Source organism: Odocoileus virginianus, chromosome 5 (assembly GCF_023699985.2).
Source record: "Odocoileus virginianus isolate 20LAN1187 ecotype Illinois chromosome 5, Ovbor_1.2, whole genome shotgun sequence".
Taxonomy (NCBI): Eukaryota; Metazoa; Chordata; class Mammalia; order Artiodactyla; family Cervidae; genus Odocoileus; species Odocoileus virginianus.
Genome location: NC_069678.1, coordinates 37,549,387 through 37,560,385, shown reverse-complemented (window position 1 = coordinate 37,560,385; position 10,999 = coordinate 37,549,387). Strand labels below are relative to the sequence as shown.

Sequence of the window (10,999 nt, the reverse complement as noted above, 5' to 3'; positions counted from 1 at the left end):
ATTCCTGCTCTTGCCTGCAGCAGAGAGGCCACCACTGAACATTCAAGAATGATGGGATTCCTTTCACCAGGGCATATGCCTAAGGTTTAGTAATTTTCTTTCAATATCTTACAAGTATAATTCAAAGATAGGAAGTAAAGACTAATCTAGCTGAGATATCAAAGGGTAAGAAGAACGTTTATACCTTATTTTTGAAATAAATATAAGGGATTAAAAACTAAAGCCAAAATGAAAATAAGATTAGGATGCAAATTTAATGCTTTCTAGTGTTCTGATCCAACCTGTTGAGAAGGCTGATATCATTTCTAGAAATAATAAGCAAATTCATTATCTAATAGTCAACTTTACATTCTGTTTATTTGTATCATTATTAGTTTTATACTTTATGTTTTCTCTGTAATTTATTAATGAAATTATAATACCATCTTTTTAAAATTCAAAAGACAGACTATATAATGAAAAACATGGGTCCCTTTCACTTGTCATGCTAAGTAGTTCTCCCCAGAAGAAAACAATGACTCCAGTTTCTAATGAATCTTCCCAGAGATGTTGTATATCTACATATATATGAGTTCATATAATAATTATATTTTTTGCAGTGAACACATTATACAAAATTTTTCTCACTCTATGACATATCTTCAAGATTGCTCCATACTCATGCATACCTCTACTGTTAATTTGTTGACCAAATACATAATATTTCAGTATATGTACATGAAAAATGTATATTACCAATTTACATAGATGGACATTTACATATAATCAGGTCTTTTGCAATTGAAAGTGATGCCTTGGGACTTCCCTGATGGTCCAGTGGTTAAGAATCTGCCTTCTGATGCAGGAGATGCACATTTAGTCCCTGGTTGGGGAACTAAGATCCCATATGCCTTGAGTCAACTAAGCCCATGTGCCACAATTATGCAGAGCCTGTGTGTCCTGAGGCTGTGCCATAACTAGAGAAGCCTGTGCTTGGCAACAAAAATGCACCAATGAAGATCCCACATGTAGCAACTAAGACCCAACACAGCCAGATGATTTTTTTAAAGTAATGCTTCAGTGAACCTCTTGTATGTATGTATGTATACACATATATGTATGTATGTATGTATATACATATATGTATGTATGTACAGCTGTATGATTTGCACACATGTATTTCCTAAAGTGAACAAGGTGTCCTTTCATTTATTTTATCCAACATGGGCCAGGCATTGAGACTTTCTAGTAGACACTTTTCATATTTAAAGCTTTGCTGATTGAAATGAAAAGCAATACACACCAAAAATAAGCCAGAGAATATGTCCACATTCTATAATTTCTTTCAAAGGAGAGCTACTTTTTAAATACTAAACCTTGATGTCCCACAAAATTCCAAAGAAATTTAGCTGGAGAACTCAATATTGAAGTGATGTCATCACCAACTTTGTTCAAGGCATGTGTAATCCATGGAATATTCTCATTTTTATCATTTTCAATCATTTCTTTCAAGTGATATATCTCTGCATTTATCACCTCGGACTTCATTCTAAATCTTTCATTAAGCAGAGCATCTTAGATCTAAAAATAAACTGAGGAAGGAAGTAACATTTTTAAAATCCCTATTTTTTCAAGGATGACAGTTTGTATTAAGAAATTTGTTAAACTATCATTGTTTTACCCCTAAATTTGTTCTCTTTTACTCAATCATAAAAGGAAAGTTTTGCAACAAACAATATCTCCTGGACTTGAACTTTGAGAGAAAGCATAATTTACTGCCTTACTAATATTCACACACCATTAAAGTTTTACTAGGAGGCTAAACCTGACATGAGTACATATAACATGCTCCAGCCAAATAATGCCAGTTGAGAGGTAGCCTTTATCTGATTGCACTAAAGATGGTACATTTACTCGAATTATAGAAATATGTTATAACAAGTCCAAATGGACAGTGAGAGAATTCCCTCTATGCCATAAGATAACGTATATTTATCCACACCTGGAGATAATGCAGCAAGTTTAGAAGCTGTCACTTGCCTATGTTTTTCTGTCTGGACATTTCTAATAGTTTCATGTCAGCATAGATCTACCTCAGGATCTTTGGGTAATAGCAGGATTCCTTATAATTGGCAACGATCTTGGTAAAGAAAACCAGTTTCTGCTAATATTAAATATATATGGCTAGCATATCTTTTAAGTCAAGCTTTGTGGGACCATTTAAAACTCTCCTGAACTGCTAACTGAGAGATGTCCATCTCTCAAACCCTTCTTATTCAGTGTATTCTCCAAGGGTGCACAGGGGCCATACTCACCTTGAGCTCTCCAGAGTCTACTTATAGAGTAAAATTCAAAGATTTTGGAAGGATTCAAAGAGTTCAGGGTTTTAATGAGTCACAAGCAGTAAATGGCAATGGTTCTTCCCTCCATGGTCTTGCTGAAAACTTCACCCATGCCTTCCTGAGGACCCAGGATAATGACCATCAAGCACCACTAAGGCCACAGCCTGACTTACCTTCAGCTTATGCTCTAGCATCATATTCTGCTCTTTTCCGAGGTTTTCTCTTTCCCTCTTCAGCTTCTTGTCAGCTGGGCTATATTTTCCTGGAGACTCCTCTCTTTTGCCACCATGTGCTGATGTTGCTCCTGCAGTTTCTGTACTAGCAGCTCCTGTTCCTTCTCAATTATCTCATTTCTAGCCCGGTCCACTACCCTAGGAAGGTTTTAGAGAGGAAGGAAAATAAGGTAAGGACTGATCTCTACCCTCATTACCTCAGAGACAAACAGAGTTGGAAAGGGAGGTGAGAACTCTCTGAATTCTGCCACACACTTCCCCACCCCCCTACCCTCGCCCCACCGTGTCAACACCACCAAGAGCACACTTCAGAATGTGATGGGAAAAGCTAGTCTGGCAGATGTCTAAACTCATCCAGCCACCACTCCCCTTGCTGTTTTAAGAGAGGAAGCTCCTTGTATCAGGATTGTACTCTCATACCTGCCAGAGGGCACTGCAAGAATCTAACCATTCCCCTTTGAGTGAAACCCTATCCTGTACCTGCCACAGCCTTCTCCCCATCACTGAGGGCTTCATCTTCAAACAGGATGATTCTCTCTATTGCAAACTGTGACTCCAGAAAGTTCTGGAGGGCCTCATTTGCCTGAGGAACCAAGAAGGAGCACAGAACTTAGATTTCCATTGGAGACATTAGTGCTGGGAAAACAAGCATTCCATATAATTTTTCTTTAAGTTTAAAATTCTACAATGGTTCTTTACAAGTCTAAGATTCTTAGAGTGATTTGCCTTTCTCTGGTCTCTCTCCCAGTGCTACTTACTTCCACTCACTCTTGGTTCCAACCACTCAGAATATATTCAGTTCTACAAACCCAAGATCTCTGGTTTGTTGCTCAGTCACTCAGTCATGTCTGACTCTGTGACCCCATGGACTGCGGCACACCAGGCTTCCCTGTCCTTCACCATATCCTAGAGTTTGCTCAAACTCATGTCCATTGAGTAGATGTTACCATCCAACAATTTCGTCCTCTTTCTTCCCCTTCTTCTCCTGCCCTCAATCTTTCCTAGCATCAGCATCTCTTCTAATGAATCAGTTCTTTGCACCAGGAGACCAAAGTATTGGAGCTTCAGCTTCAGCATCATCAGTCCTTCCAATGAATATTCGGGACTGATTTCCTTTACGATTGACTCCTTTGATCTCCTTGTAGTGCAAGGGACTCTCAAGAGTCTTCTCCAACACCACAGTTCAAAAGCATCAATTCTTCAGTGCTCAGCTTTCTTTATGGTCCAACTCTCACATCCATACATGACTACTGGAAAAAACATAGCTTTGACTACATAGACTTTTGTTGGCAAAGCAATATCTCTATGTTTTTCATAGCTTTACTCCAAAGGAGAAAGTGTCTTTTAATTTCATGGCTGCAATCACCATCTGCAGTGATTTTGGAGCCCAAGAAAATAAGTCTGCCACTGTTTTCATTGTTTCCCCATCTATTTGCCATGGAGAGATGGGACAAGATGCCATGATCTTAGTTTTTTGAAAGTTGAATTTTAAGCCAACTTTTTCACTCTCTTCTTTCACTTTCATCAAGAGGCTCTTTAGTTCTTCTTTACTTTCTGCCATAAGGGTGGTGTCGTGCGCATATCTGAGGTTATTGATATTTCTCCCAGCAATCTTGATTCCAGCTTGTGCTTCATCCAGCCCGCATTTCTCATGATGTACTCTGCATAGAAGTTAAATAAGCAGGGTGCCAATATATAGCCTTGACATACTCCTTTCCCAATTTAGAACCAGCCTGTTGTTCCATGTCCGGTTCAAGCTGTTGCTTCTTGACCTGCATACAGATTTTACAGGAGGCAAGTAAGGTGGTCTCATATTCCCATTTCTTGAAGAATTTTCCAAAGTTTGTTGTAATCCATACAGTCAAGGGCTTTAGCATAGTCAGTGAAGCCAAACTACATGTTTTTCTTTCTGGAATTCTCTTCCTTTTTCTATGATCCAGCAGATGTTGGCAGTTTGAACTCTGGTTCCTTGGTCTTTTCTAAATCCAGCTTGAACATCTGGAAGTTCTTGGTACACGTATTGCTGAAGCCTAGCTTGGAGAATTTTGAGTGTTACTTTGCTAGCATGTGAGATGAGTGCAACTGTGCTGAAGTTGAACATCTTTTGGCATTGCCTTGTTTTGGGATTGGAATGAAAACTGACCTTTTCTAGTCTTGTGGACACTGCTGAGTTTTCCAAATTTGCTGGCATATTGAGTACAGCACTTTCACAGCATCATCTTTTAGGACTTGAAGTAGCTCAACTGGAATTCCATCACCTCCACTAGCTTTGATCATAATGATGCCCACTTGACTTCACATTCCAGGATGTCTGGCTCTAGGTGAGTGATCACACCATGTGGTTATCTGGGTCATGAAGATCTTTTTTGTACAGTTCTTCTGTATATTCTTGCCACCTCTTCTTAGTATCTTCTGCTTCTGTTAGGTCCATACCATTTCTGTCCTGTATTCTGCCCATCTTTGCATGAAATATTCCTTTGTTGTCTCTAATTTTCTTGATGAAATCTCTAGTCTTTCCCATTGTATTGTTTTCCTCTATTTCTTTGCATTGATTGCTGAGGAAGGCTGTCTTGTCTCTCCTTGCTATTCTTTGGAACTCTGCATTCAAATGGGTATATCTTTTCTCTTCTCCTTTGCCTTTCACTTCTCTTATTTGCTCAGGTATTTGTAAGGCCTCCTCAGAAAACCATTTTGCCCTTTTGCATATTTACCTTCCCAATGTGAAATACTGCCTCTAACTTGCTCTGCTACTTGCTTCCTATAACTTTAGACAAGGTAGTTTAATATGCTAAGCCTCTCAGGTTAGACCTTTAAAATATTGACAATAAGTATAAATGCTGCTTAATGCTATTAAAAGGATTAAATTAAAGAGTATAAAGGAAAAACTTAACATTATGGCTACAGGCAATAACAGCTCAATATTCATTACTTGGATTATTATGATCACTCTTACTTTTAAAAATTATTTATTTATTTATGGCTGTGCTGGGTTTTCATTGCTGCCTAGGCTTTTCTCTAGTTGTGGTGAGTGGTGGCCATTCTCTAATTATGGTGCACAGGCTTCTCAGTGCAGTTTCTTCCCTTGTTGTATAGCACAGGCTCTAAGGTGCATGGGCTTCAGTAATTATGACTCCCGTACTCTAGGGCACAGGCTCAGTAACTGGCACACAAGCTTAGTTGCTCCACAGCATGTGAGATCTTCCCAGATCGAGGATAAAACCTGTGTCTCCTGCATTGGCAGGTGGACCCTTTACCACTGAGCCATGAGGGAAGCCCTATCATTATTGCTCATTATTGTGTGTATTCCTTCCACTTATGTAGTGCATTTTCAAAGGTTCATGAGTATTATAACTTTATATTCAACTGTCTATATATTTCACTTCCTCTCTCATTGTTGTTCAGTGTTAAGTACATAGACTCTGACTTGTAAATTTAGGCAATTAGTACATTAGATGTCACACTGTTGGATGAAGAAATAAATAATGTATGTTCTGTCTCTCAGGATTTCAGAAATATGCTCTCATGTTTTGGGAAGGAACTTTTCTACTCTCCTCAGGAATAAAGGGCGTGTATGGAAACTAAAGCCGTCATGACATCCCTATGCTCTCTCATTATCCACACCTGATGCTATGCTCTCAAATTTTCAGGAAATCACCCTGGATTCTATTCTGTAGGCTCCCAATGCTTCCCTTATTGCTCAACTTCACTCCTTTCCTGGGCACTTGGCAATAGCCCTTTTCAAGCATTTCCTTTGCTTTCCTATAGAGTTCATGACCTCCAGGAACAAAGAAAGTTCCTGATGAAAGGTTTTCCATTAGGTCCTTGGAAACCTCATCAAGTTTACCTGGGCAGTATATAGCAGATGTCTTTTAATTCTGTAGCAGGAAATTCTCCTTATAATTCTTTATGATTCTCTGCAAGAGAAAGGTACAGAGATGTCACCAGAAGCAAAGAACAGAAGTGATAAATTTCCAAGGAATCTGGTAGAAGGATTGGTTCTCATGAGAAAAGCATTCTGTTGGTAGGTGTGGAATAAAATAACATTCACAAGAATTGATCTGCTTCCAACCCTGAAAACTCTATGTAAGACCATGGGAAAGTTTCTTAGTGTCCCTTCAGGTTCTTCATCTGAAATGGTGGCGTTGAATTATCCAGTCTCTATGATTCACTGCAGTTGCAATATTCAGTGATCCTATCTTCAGTGATACAAAAAAGAGCAACCTATGTTGAAAATGGCCTGAAATGAGGATCTGAAAAGAGAAATTTTGGCTCCTGGCTGTGGGTTTTTGTCCACAGAAAAAGAAGCCACCTTAAAAATGACTTTTGCATAGGCTTGGAATGCATAAAAGTATATATTTCAGGAGGATATCTACACTGATTTTGCATTAGAGAATCAGAAACATTTCCAAATAAACTTCCTGAGATTTTGCAGAAAAAAGGAGGAAACATAGTCATTTGAAACTCCATCCCTGATGAGACATAGACTACTTCATCCTTGAGTGAGAGATGTGCCATGGGGTCAATAAGGGCTCTAGGCTTCATTCTTTAAGGGGAGGGGACAGACAGTAACTACTAAGAAAAAATACCACATGCCTCTTCTGGAATTCCTGATTTTTGTCCTGGAAGGAGCACTCCATGAAAACTGTAATGGATTCCCTCTCACAGGCTGCATGCACCCCCAGCAGCTCCTGGAGCATTCTCTGTGGGGAGGTTTAGTCACTGGGCCATCTGCTCGCCATAGTGGTCAGCTGCCTTCTGCACAGCTGCTAAGTTCTCTAGCTGGGCCGGAGTTGTCACTGCATTCTCCAAACAAGGTACAGCTCCACTAATGACTGTATCCACATACATCACAACCAGAGTCCTCAGTCCTAAATAAGCCAGAATAAATATCAAGTTATTAGTCAATAGGCTCCAAGATTCTAAGACTACATTTCTTAAGTCACACACACATGCATGGACACATGCACACACACCTACCTCCTTTTACTGTCATCACCTTCATTTTCCTACTAACTCATTGTTATGGTTTTCCAGACAACATGTCTAAAAAATAGTCTGCTTTCACTTAACATGCTAGGGAATATTGGGAAAATATAGTTTCTCCTTAAAAATTTAAAAGAAAAATAGATTTCAGAGGTATTCAGATGTGGCAGTATATATCAGATTATATTTATGTCTAATTTTGAAGCTTTGAGTGGACTTTGAGGGATTTGCAGGCTAAATTTTTTGGACCACTCTAAACGCTCCAAATATTTTTTGAATTCCCCTTGCAAAAAACATTTATTGTAAGGACTTCTCTTGAGAAAATAGTATATTCTGTTTTTATACCCAGATGGTGATTTTATTCTCAGTGGAGGAATTTTTAAGATAAATGGAAGCCACAGATAATAGTGAGAAAGTTTTCAGTTTTGGAGAGAAAATTGTAAAGCCCTAGAAGTGGTTTATATATATTTATATTATTTATATATAATATATAATAAAATGCAATATTATATATTAATGTATATAATATATATTTTATAATGTTATATAATATATAATGGAGTATGAATATCTATAAACCCAGAATTCCATATAGAATAAAAATACTGAAAAATGCATTATTTGAAATATTCAACATGTATTAGGCCCCACAGAAATGGAAAAAGGAGACTCAACAATTCCCAGTGACTGTGATTCCCTCTCTAAGTGCCTTGGTCTTTACACTGGTGAAGATATAAGAACAGAAATTGCTTGTTTATTCCAGGAATTTAGGATTCAGTTGGTCTTCAGACACAGTCTCAATATTGGATAAGAGTTCTTTGTCATTTGTAGGCTGGTCAAAAACAAAACACTGCCATGCTGGAAAAAAAACCCTTGATGCGCTCTCTGCATAGATTGGATATTTAGGCTTTAATATTCTTGCCTAAAGGACATAAACAGAGATTAGAGTGGGAATATTCTTGGGACAAGGGAGGTAACAGCATTTGTGATAGGGATTTATATGTTTTTGTTGTCTTCTCTATTTACAACTCCTATGTTTATAATTCAGGACTTCTTTGCACATCAAACTTACACCAAAGATAAAACTCTGGAAAGAAATTTGGGGAGACATGCGATACAGTAAAAGAAACTTATGACTGATATCCCCAGACCTGCACACAGTAGAGTAGTTGCCAATTAGATGTTTATTGCACTTATGGCTAGAAGAATGAAGACCAAATGTAACTTTTTGGCTACTCAATCTCATGTAGAAATTGAGCTGTAGGATCAAAAATAAGAGTCACAAACAAGCGATAATGGACAATATTAGGAATGACACCTGATCATTTAAGGAAAACTATTTTGATGCTTAAAACTAATTGTTACAGAGTTAGCTAACTTTTCACAAAAACCTCCGAGGGATATAAGCAGCTAAAATGTAATTTTAAAATTCCACCATTAATCTCTAAACTCTTTGAGGTAAGGGATCATCTTTGACTTAACAGTGATCCTTTTCTGTCTTATCAATTTCTCAATAAATGTTTTAAGAAAGCATAAATAGAAACATGGGAGCAAGAATGAATAAGTCAGAAAGTATATCTCTCCCTTGTTTCAACAGATATTCAGTCTTGTAAATATAACCTGTTAAAGTAATTTACTATTTTGAAGTTATAGAATGAATATGTAAGAATTAAGAAAAAGCTATGATATTCAAAGTAAAATGACAGTTCTGATATTTATAAGCAATAGTGAAAAGGTATAGATTGAATGGGCTTCCCTGGTGACTCAGATGGTAAAGAATCCACCTGCAATGCAGGAGACCAGGGTTTGATCCCTGGGTCAGGAAGTTCCCATGGAGGAGGGCATGGCAACCCACTCAGTATTCTTGCCTAGAGAACTCCCATGGACAGAGGAGCTTTCCACGGGGTCACAAAGAGTCAGATATGACTGAGTGATGAAGCACAGCACATAGATTGAAAAGACACTTTTTCAGGTTTATTTAGACTATAAAGTCATTTCAGAGTAATATAATTATACAAATTTTTTTTAAAAATATATTGTTATTTGAGAAGAATAATATCAGTGTGAATTTTTTTTACTAGATAGACTTTTGACTGTAATTTCATATCTAACAAGTCATGAAACAAGGTCCTTTGGTTTCCTCAATGGAGAAAAGCAGAAGCCAAAAAAGGGAAAACAAGGATCTGGTTTTCAAAAGATTTTATCACCCATTATAATCAGGGTGGTAAGTCACAGACTGAGTTGAAAACAAATTGGTTTTGTATAATTTCCCTTTACACTTTACTTTTCTTCGGAGAACTTCAACTCTAGTCCCTAGAGCTTTGCAACCCACTTTCCACCCATGATTTCTACAAACTTTGATCTAGTCTCAAATACAAATGCAACCCCAGAGATGCTGGACAGTAATTTAGTAGATCCCACCCTCTATTCAACCATCCACTACCCGAGTCATGCTCTGATACCTGGAATCAGCTTCAAGGCATTCTCCAGATACTGGTCTTCTGTGATAGGGCGACCCTTTAACTTTAGCTCCAGGGCAAAATCCTCTACAGTCCAGATAAAGTCTGGAAAGAAACTCACAAACTCTGTGGAATCTTCTACTCCATCAGGTCTTGGAGAAGACTTGGCCCTGAGGAGTTCTGTGAGCTCTGTCACAGAGCTAGGACTTAGTTAAGGAAAAGCAACCCCTTACCCACAATTCCTACATTTCTCTAATTAAAAAGTATAATCACTCTCTTTGACCCTGGGTCCCTTTTGCTCCACCAAAGACAGCCAAAGGACAGGAAAGGAGAAAATGACACTATCTCCATTCCCATAATTCATGAAACATGTTGGTTCAGTTCCTGGATGGATACTGCAGGTGTTCCAGGGGTACTATAGCTGCTCCAGGATACTGCAGCTGCTCCAAGTTGATGGCGCTCATGCTGTTATAGACAAAGATGCTGCTCAGAAGAACTGCAAGGACAAAGATCCATGAATCATTCTTGGAGTCACCCTTAAAGCATATAGAACAAGAGATTTAGGAGTCTACTCCTAAATTAGAAAGTCATTCTTACACTTATCCTGTAACATTTTCATTTATTACTTCAGTTAACATACCATGCAAAGAAATTGTTTGAAGACAGATATATGTTAGCTTTGACAATTACAAAGACATTTCTTGTGATTGCAATTCTTTTCATATATAAAAAGGATTCTTAATCTTCACTTAATCTTCACTTACTTTTTCCTCATTTAGAGAAAATAAAATAACATGTATATAAAAAACTAGTAGAGTACTGGTGTGCAATTTTGTATTCATTGATGTGTTAGCGCTTATTCCTTCTATATATGTTTATTAATCATAGGCCATATAAAATAGCTATAGTTGGCATAACTGGGGATTTAAATTATATCCTATCAATAAATACTTATAGGAAGCTAATCTATGTTTCCCACTATTCATAGATGTAAAAAAGCATA

At 37.7% G+C, this 10,999-nt stretch overlaps 1 pseudogene; it reads right to left on the bottom strand.

Moving 5' to 3' along the window:
• Positions 1-338: 338 nt before the first annotated feature.
• Positions 339-10,543, bottom strand: LOC139035195 (guanylate-binding protein 6-like; annotated as a pseudogene).
• Positions 10,544-10,999: the final 456 nt, after the last annotated feature.